Raw genomic sequence first — 15,088 nt, forward strand, 5'->3', positions numbered from 1 at the left:
CTGCAAGTGAGCAGTAGAGTCATACAGCACTTCTGAATATTTTTCCCAGTATTCTAATGACGAAAACATTATTGGTAACAAAAACAGCAGCTAAGGTTAGTGCCTTTGAGAAACAATAGCATCATACATATGTAGCGCATCCTTTATCTTGCAGGAATGTACTGTGCACGATCTGCACAGACCAAGTTATGACTTAACATTCATAGTGGCAGTGACTAAATACAGAAACATACTAATCCAGCAAACCTTTTGTTAAACAGCACCTGTGGTACCAAGAATGTGCTGAATAATCAACAATTCCATTTGATCAATCGGTCCACACACACAAAAAACACACACTCAATAATAGGAACATGATGCATGGGATATACGCATCATTGTTATACTTCATCTGCAGCATAAATAACTTGAGTAATGATGCAACTTTGCCTTAACTAAAACTTACTGGCAGAGAGCCTTCTCACTTGCACCCTCACCAGACATCACAGAGATTATGAGAATACAGTAAACATCTGGTATATAATTTTTGTCAGTTTATTGAGTGTGCCAGTTTGTTAAACAAAGTTTACCTCCAGTTAAACCTACAGTTTACATGTGTATCAGCAATGACAGATTTAGAACTGACACTTGTATATTTCCTCCAGATGACCCTTGGATCGACACATCAAGACAAATTTTCAAAGAAAGCACTCTGATTCTTCCACTCATACGCCTGGAAAAGGAAGTTGCAGAATGTCACTGACTGACTTGACTCATTTGAACACAGCATAAGATACATAGAACATCGAACAGTACAGGCCCTTCAGCCCACGATGGTGTGCCGAACCTTTATCCGAAACCTCAGGTCCATCTAACCTCCACCCCTATCTTATATTACCATCCATATGCCTGTCTAATAGTCACTTAAATGCCCCTAATGAGGCCGACTCCACTACCCACTCCAGCTGAAACAAAGATCTCTTTGAATTGTCATTTGTCAGACATGTATTGAATCAAAAAACAAATTTCTCACTTCCATAGATTTCTTTCGCATCTTAATATGATGTGAAGATTATACTTCACCCTATCATTTTATAAATACAACTTTGAACAAAATGCCATGATATAGAACTTGTAAGTTGGTATTTGTGCATATGCCATTTCAGTTTGTGTGATCTGTTTCGATGCAACGAGTAATAAACACTTCGATTGAAATGGTTGAAAGCAGTATATGTGGGATTTAATACCACGTCTAATCTACAGATAGTCCATCTGCAGGTTGTTATTCATGAGGCTCAACTGACATCATGTCTCAGGGGAGCTTGTGGCCTCTGGGTTAGGTACTGTTTGACCATTGCCTACTGGTCAGTGGTTGAGAGGAAAGAGAACTACTAGCTGCTATCCATTTTCAACAAGTGATCACGATAATCTACCTGTGTTTCAACGTCCCATCAACATTCAAGAATTGTTGCTCGAAGAGGCTTCTGTGTAACAAATAGGAGCAGAATCAAGATCAACCATGTTGTTTTCCCTCTCTGAACAAGCTGCCAACACCAGAAATATGGGACTGTCTTAATCATTCTTATACAATTAACTTTTACAATAGACAACAGGTGCAGGATAAGGCCATTCAGCCCTTCGAGCCAGCACCACCATTCATTATAATCATGGCTGATCATCCACAATCAGTATCCTGTCCCTGCCTTATCCCCATAAAGATAGTGGAATCAACGGTTAAGAGCTCTATCCATCTCTTTCTTGAAACTGTCCAGAGACCTGGCCTCCACTGCCTTCTGGGGCAGAGCATTCCACATATCCACCACTCTCTGGGTGAAGAAGATTTCCCTCAACTCTGTTCTAAATGGCCTACCCCTTATTTTTAAACTGTGTCCTCTGGTTCTGGACTCAACCATCAGCAGAAACATGCTTCCTGCCTCCAGAGTGTCCAATCCTTTAATAATCTTATACGTCTCAATCAGACTTCCTCTCATCTTTCTAAGCCATTAGCTTTCTTCACTGCCTGCTGTACCTGCATGCTCGCTTTCATTGACTCATGTACAAGAATACCTAGATTGCGTTTTACTTCCCCTTTACCAACTTGACTCTATTTAGATAGTAATCTGCCTTCCTGTTCTTGCCAGCAAAGTGGATCACCACACATTTGTCCACATGAAACTGCATCTGCCATGCATCCATCCACTCACCGAGCCTGTCCAAGTCACCCTGCATTCACATAACATCCTCCTCACATTTCACACTGCCTCCCAGCTGTGTGTCAGGAGCAAATTTGCGAATATTACTTTTAGTGCCTTCATCTATATCATTAATGTATATTGTAAATAGCTGCGGTCCCAGCTCCGAACCTGGCGGTCCCCCACTGATCACCGCCTGCCATTCCGAAAGGGACCCATTTATCACTACTCTTTGCTTCCTGTCAGCCAGCCAATTTTCAATCCAACTCAGTATTTGGCTCCCAATAACATGTGCCCTAATTTTGCTCAATAATCTCCTGTGTGGGACTTTATCAACGGCTTTCTGAAAGTCCAGGTACACGACATCCATTGGTTCTCCCTTGTCCATCTTCATAGTTATGTCCTCAAAAAATTCCAGAAGATTAGTCAAGCATGATTGCCCCTTTGTAAATCCATGCTGACTCTGACCTATCCGTTACTGCTATCCAAATGGTAGTAATTTCATCTTTTATAATTGACTCCAGCATCTTTCCCACTACTGACGTCCCGCTAACCGGTCTATAATTTCTTGTTTTCGCTCTCCCTCCTTTCTTGAAAAGTGGGACAACATTAGCCACCCTCCAATTCCCAGGAACTGATGCTGAATCTACAGAACATTGGAAAATGATTACCAATGTGTTCACGATTTCTAGAGCCACCTCCTTAAGTACCCTGGATTGCAGACCATCAGGTCCCGGGGACTTATCAGCCTTCAGACCCAACCGTCTATCCAACACCATTTCCTGCCTCATGTAAATACCCTTCAGTTCATCCATTACCCTACGTCCTTCAGCCACTATTACATCTGGGAGATTGCTTCTGTCTTCTCGAGTGAAGACAGATCCAAGGTACCTATTCGACTCTTCTGCCATTTCCTTGTTCCCATTAAATAAATTCACTCGTTTCTGTCTTCAAGGGCCAATTCTCGTCTTAACCATTTTTTTTCCACATACCTAAAAAAAGCTTTTACTATCCTCCTTTATATTTTTCGCCAGTTTTCCTTGGTACCTCATTTTATTCTCTGCGTATTGCCTTTTTAGTTATCTTCTGTGGCTCTTTAAAAGCTTCCCAGTCCTCCGGCTTCCCCACTCATCTTTGCTCTGTTATACTTCTTCTCTTTTATCTTTATAGAGTCCTTAACTTCCCTCGTCAACCACAGCCACCCCTGCCTCCCCTTCGGTTCTTTTTTCTTCTTTGGAATGAACTGATCCTGCACCTTTTGCATTATATCCAGAAATACCTGCCATTGTTGTTCCACTGCCATCCCTGCTACGGTATTGAACCATTGAACTTTGGCCAGCTCCTCCCTCATTGCTCCATAGTTCCTACAATACTGACACTTCCGATTCTCCCTTCTCCCTCTCAAATTGCTGATTAAAAATGATCATATTACGGTCACTACCTTTACTAATGGCTCCTTTACTTTGAGGTCCCTGATCAAATCCGGTTTATTGCACAACACCAGATCCAGAATTGCCTCCTCCCTGATAGGCTCCATACTGACTCTACATCTCCTGATTCTATGTCTCCACTCGCAAGGGACTGAAGATTTTATATTTCTTCATATTCATAATTTCATTTTTTTAACTATTTATGATTTCTTCATTTCATATTTCTTTACTTCTGACTATTTTAAACACTACACATTTTCTTATGCTGCATCAATGACGGCATTTCAAAAGTAGTTTAGCTGCCTATAGAGTACTTTTTATGCCTTAGACCATAAAATGTGCTACATAAATGCAGTTCTTTCTTTTATTAACTGCGGTAGTTGTGTGTTTACGCAGAGTAGCATAAGTGAAATACATTTCCATGACAAAATTCCAAACCTAAGTTACTAAATTAGAATAATAAAATATTGGCTGTTTGCAACCGAACACTGTAGATGAGCGAAGGTCACTTAGTCAGTAAAGTACCAATTAAGTATGTTCCCGAAATGGAGAATACAAATGAAAACTGCAGTAATGCTCTTAGGAAATTGGACAATGTTCTATTTTATGATCACAGAAATGCCATATCATCAACACTTGTTGCAAAAGATAATAAGTCACTGTGCGATATTTATTCATTTGTTTTATATCCTCAAGATCATCTTCGCAAATCCTGTGAACAGGGACCAGTGAACAGCCTACTTTGCCTTTTTTTTACACCTATAATAGGCATGTTTTATCCCTCTCCCCTCGATGTTTGTCTGCAGCAAGATGAGTTTACAGGGGGTTTGACAGCTTTAATTCGTACAGATATGTGTCCAATCTTTGTAAATATCTGTCTGATGCTAGAATCTACGCAGTTGTCATAAACAGGCATTCTTGTGAACAACAGAAATCTGGACCGTGGTGTCTATCAGTTTGGATTGCAAAGACAGGTAAATTAGGGAAATTTACATACTTTTCAAAATCTTCCACATTGGGATTACTCTGCAAACAGCAGGCTAGAATTGCAGCATGGTACCCTTCTGAATGTAACACCTGAAATCACGAAAGTAATAACTTCCTTGAAAATGAACATGGACTCTATACGTTAAGGTTACACAAGTCCACGAGCTACAACATGGGGAAAAATACAGTGGATGTTATTTTTAATGAACAGTGTGTCAACATCAACTGTTCTGTCTGAGAGTGAAATCTGAGAAATGAAAAATGAAAACGCCAGGTTAGAAAGTTCCAGCTATGTACTTACCTGATGGAAATGCATTGATTGTGATATTAATATATATATATATAATTGTTAAATGAGAGGACTGATGAATTTTTCTTATTGTTTCTGTGATGATCTAAACAATCCATTTGTCAACACAATAAAGTAGATATTGTTATTGTAAAACACCCCTGAAAATCCAAAGGAAATTTCAAGAGGGGCCAAATAAGTAGTGTTGGGAAACAAAGAAATGGCAGAGGAACTGAACAAATATTTTGCATCAGTCTTCAGGTTGGAAGGCACCAGTATTAGACCTTTAAGGGAGTCTGAAGCAGAAGTGAGTGTGGTGGCCATCACTAAGGAGAAGGTACAGGGGAAGCTGAAGGGTCTGTGTGGAATTTGTACATTCTCTCCATGTCTGCACGGGTCTCGGACAGGTGCTCTGATTTCCATCCACAGTCCAAAGATGTGCAGGCAAGATGGATCAGCCATGGCAAATGTGAGCTTGCGGGGAAACAGTACAGGGCTGGGTCTTGGTGGGATGTTCTTTGCGGAGGTGGTGCAGACCCAATGGTTTCTTTCCGCACTGTAGGAATTGTATAATTCCGAGAAGATGGTAAATTACATGGACCGGATGGACTGCCTCCAAGAGTTCTGAAGGAGATAAGTGAGAAGACCATGCAGGCATTGGTGATCTTTCAGGAATTACTGGAGTCAGGGTGGGTCCCAAGGAGTGCAAAATGGCAAACATAACACCCCTGTTTAAAATGGAGGGTGGCAAAAGACGAGAAATTATAGACCTGTTAGCCTGGCACTGGTCAGTGGGTCAGATTTTAGAGTCTATTATGAAGGATGAGACCGGAGAATACGTGGAAGTACATGGTAAACTGGGCTGAGAAAACACTACTTTGTCAAGGGAAGGTCTCTGTTAGATCCTTTGGGAATGTAACCAGTGAGTTAAAACCAAAGAGAGCCATTGAACTTTACCTATTTGGAATTCCAGAAAGCCTTTGGCAAGGTGACACACAGGAGGCTTCAAAATAAAAAATGAGCTTATGGTGTTCGAGAATAAGTACTGGCATGGATAGCGGATTGGCTAACTGGCAGAATGCAGAAAGTGGGAATAAAAGGGTCTTTTTCAGGATGGCAGCCAGCAACTACAGGAGTTCCGCAGTCATCAGAGTTCAGACGACAGCCATTCACGTTATACATTAGCAATCCGGACAAAGAAACTAATGGTATTGTCGTCCAAAGGGGGTTGCTGCTAAGTTTGCAGATGACATTTCAATAGAACAAGTCTCACATCTGTCGTGTGCAAGGTGTTAGAAAGGATTCTGAGGGATAGGATTTAAGACCATCTGGAAGAGCATGGCTTGATTAAATGCAGTCAACACAGCTTTGTGAGGGGCAGGTCATGCCTCACAAACCTTATCAAGTTCTTTGAGGATGTGACTAGAAAAGTTGATGAGGGTTGAGCTGTGGATGTGGTGTATATGGACTTCAGCAAGGCATTTGAGAATGTTCCCCATGGTAGGCTCATTCAGAAGGTCAGGAGGAATGGGATACAGGGGAACTTAGCTGTCTGGATACAGAATTGGCTGGCCAACAGAAGACAGCGAGTGGTAGTAGAAGGAAAATATTCTGCCTGGAAGTCAGCGGTGAGTGGTGTTCCACAGGGCTCTGTCCTTGGGCCTCTACTGTTGGTAATTTTTATTAATGACTTGGATGAGGGGATTGAAGGATGGGTCAGCAAGTTTGCAGACGACACAAAGGTTGGAGGTGTCGTTGACAGTATAGAGGGCTGTTGTAGGCTGCAGCGGGACATTGACAGGATGTAGAGATGGGCTGAGAGGTGGCAGATGGAGTTCAACCTGGATAAATGTGAGGTGATGCATTTTGGAAGGACGAACTTGAAAGCTGAGTACAGGATTAAGGATAGGATTCTTGGCAGTGTGGAGGAACAGAGGGATCTTGGTGTGCAGATACATAGATCCCTTAAACTGGCCACCCATGTGGACAGGGTTGTTAAGAAAGCACATGGTGTTTTGGCTTTCATTAACAGGGGGATTGAGTTTAAGCGTCGTGAGATCTTGTTGCAGCTCTATAAAACTTTGGTTAGACCGCACTTGGAATACTGCGTCCAGTTATGGTCGCCCTATTATAGGAAAGATATGGATGCTTTGGAGAGGGTTCAGGAGGAGGTTTACCAGGATGCTGCCTGGACTGGAGGGCTTTTATGAAGAGAGGTTGACTGAGCTCGGACTCTTCTCATTGGAGAAAAGGAGGAGGAGAGGGGACCTAATTGAGGTATACAAGATAATGAGAGGCATAGATAGCGTTGATAGCCAGAGACTATTTTCCAGGGCAGAAAAAGTTAACACGAGGGGTCATAGTTTTAAGCTGGTTGGAGGAAAGTAGAGAGGGGATGTCAGAGGCGGGTTCTTTACACAGAGTTGTGAGGACATGGAATGCGTTGCCAGCAGCAGTTGTGGAAGCAAGGTCATTGGGGTCATTTAAGAGACTGCTGGACATGCATATGGTCACAGAAATTTGCGGGTGCATACATGAGGATCAATGGTCGGCACAACATCGTGGGCTGAAGGGCCTGTTCTGTGCTGTACTGTTCTATTTTCTGTGTTCTATGTTCTATGATAGGTGGAGAGGCAAGTAGTGTTGAGGAAGTGGGGAGGTCACAGAGAGTCTGTGGAGAAGTGGAAGTACAGGCATAGACTATTTTCTAAATTGGGAAAGGCTTCAGAAATCTGAAGCACAAAGATGACCCAATTCAGGATTCTTTTAACATGCAGTTTCAGTTGGCAGTTGGGAAGGCAAATGCAATGTCAGCATTCATTTCAAGGCGGCAAAAATACAAGAGCAGAGATGTATTGCTGAGGCTGTGTAAGGCTCTGGTCATATTGCATTTGGAATATTAAGAGCAGTTTTTGGCCATCTATCTAAGGAAGGATGTGCTGGCCTTTGTCAGGGTCTAGATGAGGTTCTCAAACATAATCCTGGGGATGAAGTGAGGAGTGGCTGAGAACTCTGGGCCTGTACTTGAAGGAGTTTAGAAGGATGAAGGGGGTCACACTGAAGGTAATTCAGGCCTGGATAGAGTGGACATGGAGATGATGTTTCCACAAGTAGGAGAGACCAGGACCTGAGGGCACAGCCTCAGAGTCAAAGGGACCACCCTTCAGGATGGAGTTGAGGAAGAATTTCTTCAGTCAGAAAGTTGTGAATCTGTGGAACTCATTGATGCAGAAAGCTGTGGAAGCCAAGTCAGAGTTGATTTCAGGCATAGATAGACATGTTCTTGCTTAGTAAGGACACAGGAGGTTGAGAATGATAGATCCCACTCAATGGGCTGAATGGTCTAATTCTGTTCTGAAATCTGAAGGTCCAAAACACTGGAGTGAATCAGTTCAGTGTTATTTTTATTGCACTGCAAGGACAGTATCTCTCCAAAACACCTAACAAATTTTCTCACTCTGTTGTTGCAAACCTTTTCAATAACTAGCAACAATGCTCCTGTTGTGCCTCTCTCAGCCGACGCTCGTTAGTTTTCCACTCATCGTAACTGCAAGTGTTTGCCACCACTGAAACATCCCGGTATTACTGGCACTAGTGCCATGTTTAAAGGCTATTGTGAACCAGTAAAATGCCCAGAATCCAGAACTGCCTTATACAGTTCATAGCATTTGTCCCAGACAGGGCAGGAAAGGGGAAATTAGCACCTTACTTTACAGTTGGAGACCTGGAAATCCTGGTGGATGGATTGGTGCAGTGGAGGACTGTCCTCTTTCCCAAAGACAAGCACAGGAGGCCACGACACAAGACTCGGCCAGACTCATCTGAGTCTGTCCAGTGTCAATGCAGTCTCAACCACCAAAAGAGCCATACAGCAGTGCTGCAAGATCAGTGACTTCTGCTCCAACAGAAGAGGAGCCTCATTGGAGATAATGGGAACTGCAGATGCTGGAGAATTCCAAGATAATAAAATGTGAGGCTGGATGAACACAGCAGACCAAGCAGCATCTCAGGAGCACAAAAGCTGACGTTTTGGGCCTAGACCCTTCATCGGAGAGGGGGATGGGGAGAGGGAACTGGAATAAATAGGGAGAGAGGGGGAGGCGGACCGAAGATGGAGGGTAAAGAAGATAGGTGGAGAGAGTATAGGTGGGGAGGTAGGGAGGGGATAGGTCAGTCCAGGGAAGACAGACAGGTCAAGGAGGTGGGATGAGGTTAGTAGGTAGATGGGGGTGCGGCTTGGGGTGGGAGGAAGGGACGGGTGAGAGGAAGAACTGGTTAGGGAGGCAGAGACAGGTTGGACTGGTTTTGGGATGCAGTGGGTGGGGGGGGGGGCAAGAGCTGGGCTGGTTGTGTGGTGCAGTGGGGGGAGGGGAGATTTTGAAACTGGTGAAGTCCACATTGATACCATATGGCTGCAGGGTTCCCAGGCGGAATATGAGTTGCTGTTCCTGCAACCTTCGGGTGGCATCATTGTGGCAGTGCAGGAGGCCCATGATGGACATGTCATCTAGAGAATGGGAGGGGGAGTGGAAATGGTTTGCGACCGGGAGGTGCAGTTGTTTGTTCGGAACTGAGCGGAGGTGTTCTGCAAAGCGGTCTCCAAGCCTCCGCTTGGTTTCCCCAATGTAGAGGTAGCCACACCGGGTACAGTGGATGCAGTATACCACATTGGCAGATGTGCAGGTGAATCTCTGCTTGATGTGGAATGTCATCTTGGGGCCTGGGATAGGGGTGAGGGAGGAGGTGTGGGGGCAAGTGTAGCATTTCCTGCGGTTGCAGGGGAAGGTGCCGGGTGTGGTGGGGTTGCAGGGCAGTGTGGAGCGAAAAAGGGAGTCACGGAGAGATTGGTCTCTCCGGAAAGCAGACAGGGGTGGGGATGGAAAAATGTCTTGGGTGGTGGGGTCGGATTGTAAATGGCGAAAGTGTCGAAGGATGATGCGTTGTATCCGGAGGTTGGTAGGGTGGAGTGTGAGAACGAGGGGGATCCTCTTAGGGCGGTTGTGGCGGGGGCGGGGTGTGAGGGATGTGTTGCGGGAAATACGGGAGACGCGGTCAAGGGCGTTCTCGATCACTGTGGGGGGAAAGTTGCTGTCCTAGAAGAACTTGGACATCTGGGATGTGCGGGAGTGCCATGTTTTATTGTGGGAGCAGATGCGGCGGAGGCGGAGGAATTGAGAATAGGGAATGGAATTTTTGCAGGAGGGTGGGTGGGAGGAGGTGTATTCTAGGTAGCTGTGGGAATCGGTGGGCTTGAAATGGACATCAGTTACAAGCTGGTTGCCTGAGATGGAGACTGAGAGGTCCAGGAAGGTGAGGGATGTGCTGGAGATGGCCCAGGTGAACTGAAGGTTGCGGTGGAAGGTGTTGGTGAAGTGGATGAACTGTTCGAGCTCCTCTGGGGAGCAAGAGGCGGCGCCGATACAGTCATCAATGTACCGGAGGAAGAGGTGCGGTTTGGGGCCTGTGTAGGTACGGAAGAGGGACTGTTCCATGTAACCTACAAAGAGGCAGGCATAGCTGGGGCCCATGCGGGTGCCCATGGCCACCCCCTTAGTCTGTAGGAAGTGGGAGGAGTCAAAAGAGAAGTTGTTGAGGGTGAGGACGAGTTCAGCTAGGCGGATGAGAGCGTCGGTGGAGGGGGACTGGTCGGGCCTGCGGGACAGGAAGAAGCAGAGGGCTTTGAGGCCATCTGCATGCGGAATGCAGGTGTTTCGGGACTGGATGTCCATGGTGAATATGAGGTGTTGTGGGCCAGGGAATTGGAAGTCCTGGAGGAGGTGGAGGGCATGGGTGGTGTCACGGACGTAGGTGGGGAGCTCCTGGACTAAAGGGGAGAAAATGGAGTCCAGATAGGTGGAGATGAGTTCGGTGGGGCAGGAGCAGGCTGAGACGATGGGTCGACCAGGGCAGGCAGGTTTGTGGATTTTGGGAAGGAGATAGAAACGGCCGTGCGGGTTTGGGGAACAATGAGGTTGGAGGATGTGGGTGGGAGGTCCCCTGAGGTGATGAGGTCGTGAATGGTGTTGGAGATGATGGTTTGGTCATGTGGGTGTGGGGTCATGATCGAGAGTTGGCGTCTGGCCTCAGCGATGTAGAGGTCAGTGCGCCATACTACCACTGCGCCACCCTTGTCTGCGGGTTTGATGGTGAGGTTGGTTTTGGAGCGGAGGGAGCGGAGGGCTGCCCGTTCTGCGGGGGAGAGGTTGGAGTGGGCGAGAGGGGTGGAGAGGTTGAGGTGGTTAACGTCTCGACGGCAGTTGGAGATGAAGAGGTCGAGGGAGGGTAGGAGGCCTAGGGGTGGTGTCCAGGAGGAGGACTTGTGTTCGAAGCGGGTGAAGGGGTCAGTGGAAGGAGGGTTAGGTTCCCGGTTGAAGAAGTAGGCATGGAGGCGAAGACGGCGGAAAAACTGCTCTATGTCCAACCGTGACTGGTATCATTGGTCTGTGCTACCTCACATTCACACTCTCTCTAATTCTGCACCACCCTTCAGCACAGCTCATGTAATACCATTCTCACCAAAGCATTCAATGTCTGTCTTCACTTGCTCTCGCCTACTTGAGGGCCCAAGGCGATTAATCCTCTATGTTCTCTGTGCCTCTTGCTCTCACCCAGGAGACCTCACCTCCCTTCCCAAACATACATGAGCACTAACAAATGCACCAGCTCATTTCATCTCACTCAATCACTCCCTTTGTTTCATTCCAGGAAAAACAGCCCACCGTAGGGCAGAAAGAGCCAACACAGGTAGTGAGGTGTCTAACGTTTGACTTCTCACAACCTATGAGGACAGTGTCCTGACCATGATCATCCTGAGCAGCCAACTGATTGCATCCAAGCCCCTCGAGTGATATCAGACAATGCCCTGGAGTTACCTCGATCTGCTGCCTGGAACTGCCTCCCTTGACTACAGACCATTCCCCTCAGAACCTGAAGAACGACCATGTGGTTGGAGACAATGCAACGCGTTCTGTGCTTCTGCAGCTGGCACATGCTGCAGGTGTGAGATCAACATATCACGGTGCTGAACGGCAACACACCCACTCCTTTGATTGATGACTGCTGACAAACATGACAAGCTGTCTGGCTTTGTCTCGATGCCAAAAGGTTAATCAACATACTAGTGTTATGAGTCTGAGAGATGTGGCGGAGGGGGCAACCCATAAAAAGACAAAGCAAATGAAGACAAGGCAGAGGAGCTGTTAGCATTCATGCAGGGACAAAATGAGAGTGGAGAGCTCAAGCAAGGTGTCCTGATGTGTAACGTGGCCCAATACACGAATGGGTGCCTGTCCCTGCATATAAAAGTGCCCTGGCAGTAGCACTGCAATGAGGGGGGGCTGCTGCAATCCAAAATGCAGCAATGAAGTACAGAAGAGTACTGAAAGCAGATCTGAGATGTGCCATGATGTGCTGAGGCTGGAACATGCCACATGTCAAAACTGTGGACATGGGGTGCTACTGATGGGTGTGGCTGCAGATGCTGGTGACTACTGCCCAAGTTGGAGGTCCAGAGGAGCATTGAGCAATGTGCAAGCATCACACACCCACTCAGAATTTCATTTCGCTAATTCTGAGCGCCTAGTTTCTGTCTGGCAGGTACAAAAATGGAATAAGTATTAATGAGGGCGGTACTCAGAAATAATGCATGCCGTTCAGTGCTCCCTCGTGAGAATTTCAGCTCAATGTCTACAATTTCACTGGAAAATGCAACATTTTGGTTTTGACACCCTGAAGCACCTTGAGCCGCTATCAATATGAAGGGTACGTACCTAATGAAGAATGTCAAAATTTACAGTCGCAATAACGATTTAATATTGGAACACACCTCATGCAAACAAAGCTCAATTTTATATAAATGGAAAATTGGAGGTGATTTGGGGTTGATAGAAGGACACCGGAGGTTTAACCCTGGACGTTCATCTCCAAATCCTAGAATTATATCCAGCTTGGACTGAAAGAAAATAAAAATCTCTCCACTTGCAAGGATTCCCCAATATACTGTCACAGTCTTAATACATTTCCAAGTGAAGTGCATAACATTATTCCTAAATGGAGCTTACTAAACAATCTGACTGAGATAAGCTGAACGACAATTAGTCTGGAAAATACCACAATGGCACAGTTAATGCTCTTCAAGATACTGGCTAGATTAAAAAGTCTCAGTTACGAGATAGACTGGTATGCTGGATTTGTGTTTCTTATAGCAGAGGAAGCTGAGGTGGGGGTTGGGATATGATTGAGGCAGAAAAAATTATGACAGGCCCTGGCAGAATACATTGTGAGAATCCTTTCCCCATGGCACATGTGTCTAAGACCAGATGGCACAAGTTTAAGGTGAGGATTAAATGCTTTGGAGGAAGTCTGAGGAAAAGCTTTTTCATCAACAAAGTGGACATATGGAGCACACTGCCTGAGAGGGTAGTTGAGGCAGGTATTCTCAACATTTAAAAAGCATCTGGGATGAGCATTTAAAATGCTAGGTCAAAGTAGGCTAGGGACCAAGTGTAGATAAATGAGATTAGTGTAGTTTGGTGTTTGTTGGGAGGCATAGACATGGTGTTTCTATGCTGTATGACTCTACGAGATTGAGGGTCACATAAAAACTTATTCTGCATCTGGCTGTTTATTCCTTGACATTAACTGGATGATGTTCATATTGTGTACTTTATACACGTCTTTCTCCAGCACTCACATTTGTCACCGTGAAGAGCATTACAATCAGAGTGTCAAGATGTCTCCATGATCCTGTACAGATTTGACCAAATGGAATCAAAAGTATATGGTCGGCACAACATCGTGGGCTGAAGGGCCTGTTCTGTGCTGTACTGTTCTACGTTCTACGTTCTATATCAGTTTCAATTTTGTGATTTAAAACAAAAGTCGCTAAAACTTTCAACTACTTTATCACTTGCACTGAAATGAAATTAGAACATACTGAAACCTTATGTCAACAATACTAGGATTGATTTTAATCAGTTGACAATCTTCACATTTACTTAACTGATCAAAATCCAAAATGTAGGATGCAGTTTAATGCACCTTAGGACAATCTAAACATACTACATTCAAGTGTAAATCATACATACGTATCAAAGACGTTCAGCAGCCAGTTCAGACACATGTTGACACAGAGTGACACATTGACCTAGTCTTTGTGATTTTGTTCCAAACCATCATAAATGGACGTTAAACAGTTGATTACTTCAGTTACATTTAGAAGTTGCTCGTTTTGTGTCAATTTGTGTCGATCAAAGACGTGTTGTGCTGTGTGCAACTCCAACAGATCCACTACAAAGGAGGAAGAAAACTAACTTCAATTACAGTTTTAACTTATTGAGCTATCAAATAAAATTAATTCCTTTATTGGGCCGACAAATAAATACAATGATTAAGAAAAGTACTCTGGAATGATGGAAACAGGCCATTTCCTTCTCAAATGCAATATGTCAAATCTAACTAGGGAACCATCAGTGATAATGTATGGTTTAGAAGGGGTGGACGCTAGGAAGTTGTTTCCGTTAGGCGGGGAGAGTAGGACCCGTGGGCACAGCCTTAAAATTAGAGGGGGTAAATTTAAAACTGAAACGAGACGACACGTCTTCAGCCAGAGAGTGGTGGGCTTGTGAATTCATTGCCGCAGAGTGCAGTGGAGGCCGGGACGTTGGATGCCTTCCAGGCAGAGATCAACAAATTCTTGATCTCAAAAGGAGTCAAGGGCTACAGGGAGAGTTGAGGGAAGTGTCGTTGAAATGCCCATCAGCCATGATTTAAATGGCGGAGTGGACTTGATTGGCCGAATGGCCTTACTTCTACTCCTATCTTATGATGCTGGTCATATTCTGTCGTTTGATTCAGTAATTTCTGCAGAACAATGGTGGAGGAACAGCAGCTTTATAAATTATGAAGCCCTCCTTTATATTTATGAAGCAGGACTCAGAACAGTTTAAACTAAAACATCAATCTCTTTCAACCGACGTGCATTCTCATTACACCCAAATCCAAAGTACAATCGAATTGGCTCTTTACTCGTTTCAAATAGTGGATCTTACAACCCCTATTTAACTTCTAGTAATCAGCATTCTTTTAAATCACACTCGGTCGCAGCTATTAAGTGTGTTAATCACATGTTCTTGTTAATTTTAAAAAGGTCTCTGTCTGCCTGTCTGTCTCTGCCTGCCTGCCTCTGACTGTCTGTCTGTCTGCGTCTGTCT

The sequence above is a fragment of the Stegostoma tigrinum genome, unplaced genomic scaffold (genome assembly GCF_030684315.1).
Source record: "Stegostoma tigrinum isolate sSteTig4 unplaced genomic scaffold, sSteTig4.hap1 scaffold_55, whole genome shotgun sequence".
NCBI classification, from domain to species: domain Eukaryota; kingdom Metazoa; phylum Chordata; class Chondrichthyes; order Orectolobiformes; family Stegostomatidae; genus Stegostoma; species Stegostoma tigrinum.